Source organism: Schistocerca americana, unplaced genomic scaffold (assembly GCF_021461395.2).
Source record: "Schistocerca americana isolate TAMUIC-IGC-003095 unplaced genomic scaffold, iqSchAmer2.1 HiC_scaffold_678, whole genome shotgun sequence".
NCBI classification, from domain to species: domain Eukaryota; kingdom Metazoa; phylum Arthropoda; class Insecta; order Orthoptera; family Acrididae; genus Schistocerca; species Schistocerca americana.
The window spans coordinates 1-2500 of NW_025726432.1; the positions used below are offsets into that span (position 1 = coordinate 1).

The 2500-nt window shown below is 57.5% G+C and overlaps 1 non-coding gene across 1 annotated transcript in view; it reads left to right on the forward strand.

Moving 5' to 3' along the window:
• The first annotated feature begins 1419 nt into the window (after positions 1–1419).
• Positions 1420–2500, forward strand: part of LOC124589010 — a 1910-nt gene continuing 829 nt past the window's right edge. The window contains exon 1 of the ribosomal RNA XR_006975918.1: positions 1420–2500. This exon is cut by the window's right edge and continues 829 nt beyond it. This is a non-coding gene — a ribosomal RNA (small subunit ribosomal RNA).

A 2500-nucleotide genomic window follows, 5' to 3' on the forward strand; every position in this document is an offset into this window, starting at 1 on the left:
GTACTGCACATTGGTCCTCATGTACTGAATGATACATCGTGGTACATGTGTGACCGTACCACGACTGCGCCAACAACGGCGAACCATACGGTCCAAATATTGTGCACTCAGCTACGTGTCGTCTCCCTATAAGAGCTGGATTGCAGTATGGTATGCCGTGGATGGCGATCAGCATGAGCCGTCTGTTGATGTAGTGGCGCGTGTTGTCAGACGTAGTCGTCTCTTCTCACACACCGTGATAGCATGGTGCACTGCGTTCCACATCTGCGACATGCGACAGAGGCCGGTTGACAGTCGTTCGCGCAATGGACATCGCATACGTACGGGGGCCACCTTCCACGTGTTCGCGAAGCGTGCACATGTTGTTGCGTGTATGTGGGCAGACATAGTGTGTCGTGACACCTGACACAGGCATGCAACAATCGTTGAATTTGCAAATGGCGATGGACGTCTACGTTTGCTGGTGACGTTACGCAAATGAACAACTGGTAAACGGTTGTGGTGCGGTTGTTCTCGCTAGAGGTGAATCAGTGATGGCGACGATCGGTTGAGCTACCAACCGGTTGTTTCAGCGATACCCACCATGCCCACGAACGTGAATGGCATGTGGGTGTGAAGCGATACGCGGCGGTGGCTGGGTGGGACCGTCCCCCGGCCGGTGAGGGGGGGCCTCCCGGCGTGCTGGCCGCGCGGTGCGTGGGCGCACGCGCTACAGCCGGCTGGTGGGGGCGGCCAGTGGCAGGCGCGCCGGCCGACGGAGGCGGCAGGCGGCGCAGCTGCGCGCCGGCGCACCCTGCACGCGGCGCCGTGCGGCCAAAGTAGGTCCTCGCGGGCCCGGTGCGAAGCGCGGTGGACATCTGCAGTGTGCTGGTCCGATTGAGGACTGTGTGCGCTGAGGATGCGCCGCCGCCCGGCGCTCGGCGCCGCGACGCCGTCTGCTGCTCGGTCGCCTCTGCGGTTCTCGCAGGTGGTTTGTATCGCAGCTGTGCGGACGTGTTGGCGCGTGCGCTGTGCTGGGAGAGTTCGCTTCGGCACCCAAGTGGGGCTTTTGTCCTTCTGTGGCGCTGGCGTTGGAGCTGCCGGCCACCGTAGGTGGCGCGTGTTGTCTCCCGCCGGCAATGCCACGACAGCACGCTCCCGGGCCTCTGTCGGCAGCGGCAAGCTCAGTTGGGAGCACGGGTGGTCGCACCTAAAGCGTCTACTCGCCAAACTCCGGGCGATTGCGCCTCTCTCGAACCCGACCAAGTACTTAGGACGGCGCTGCGCGCCGCCGGGACCTGAGAGGGTTTCGAGGTGTATTGTGCAGGGGAGCTCAGCCTCCTCCTGTTTGCAGAATAATTGAGCGGACGCTTGCGTGTTCGCGCGGGCCCCCGGGACACACTCCCGGGCGGCCGGCTGCTCAGCTCTAGTTGACGCAGCTCCCTGGTTGATCCTGCCAGTAGTCATATGCTTGTCTCAAAGATTAAGCCATGCATGTCTCAGTACAAGCCGCATTAAGGTGAAACCGCGAATGGCTCATTAAATCAGTTATGGTTCCTTAGATCGTACCCACGTTACTTGGATAACTGTGGTAATTCTAGAGCTAATACATGCAAACAGAGTCCCGACCAGAGATGGAAGGGACGCTTTTATTAGATCAAAACCAATCGGTCGGCTCGTCCGGTCCGTTTGCCTTGGTGACTCTGAATAACTTTGGGCTGATCGCACGGTCCTCGTACCGGCGACGCATCTTTCAAATGTCTGCCTTATCAACTGTCGATGGTAGGTTCTGCGCCTACCATGGTTGTAACGGGTAACGGGGAATCAGGGTTCGATTCCGGAGAGGGAGCCTGAGAAACGGCTACCACATCCAAGGAAGGCAGCAGGCGCGCAAATTACCCACTCCCGGCACGGGGAGGTAGTGACGAAAAATAACGATACGGGACTCATCCGAGGCCCCGTAATCGGAATGAGTACACTTTAAATCCTTTAACGAGTATCTATTGGAGGGCAAGTCTGGTGCCAGCAGCCGCGGTAATTCCAGCTCCAATAGCGTATATTAAAGTTGTTGCGGTTAAAAAGCTCGTAGTTGGATTTGTGTCCCACGCTGTTGGTTCACCGCCCGTCGGTGTTTAACTGGCATGTATCGTGGGACGTCCTGCCGGTGGGGCGAGCTGAAGGCGTGCGACGCGCCTCGTGCGTGCTCGTGCGTCCCGAGGCGGACCCCGTTGCAATCCTACCAGGGTGCTCTTGAGTGAGTGTCTCGGTGGGCCGGCACGTTTACTTTGAACAAATTAGAGTGCTTAAAGCAGGCAAGCCCGCCTGAATACTGTGTGCATGGAATAATGGAATAGGACCTCGGTTCTATTTTGTTGGTTTTCGGAACCCGAGGTAATGATTAATAGGGACAGGCGGGGGCATTCGTATTGCGACGTTAGAGGTGAAATTCTTGGATCGTCGCAAGACGAACAGAAGCGAAAGCATTTGCCAAGTATGTTTTCATTAATCAAGAACGAAAGTT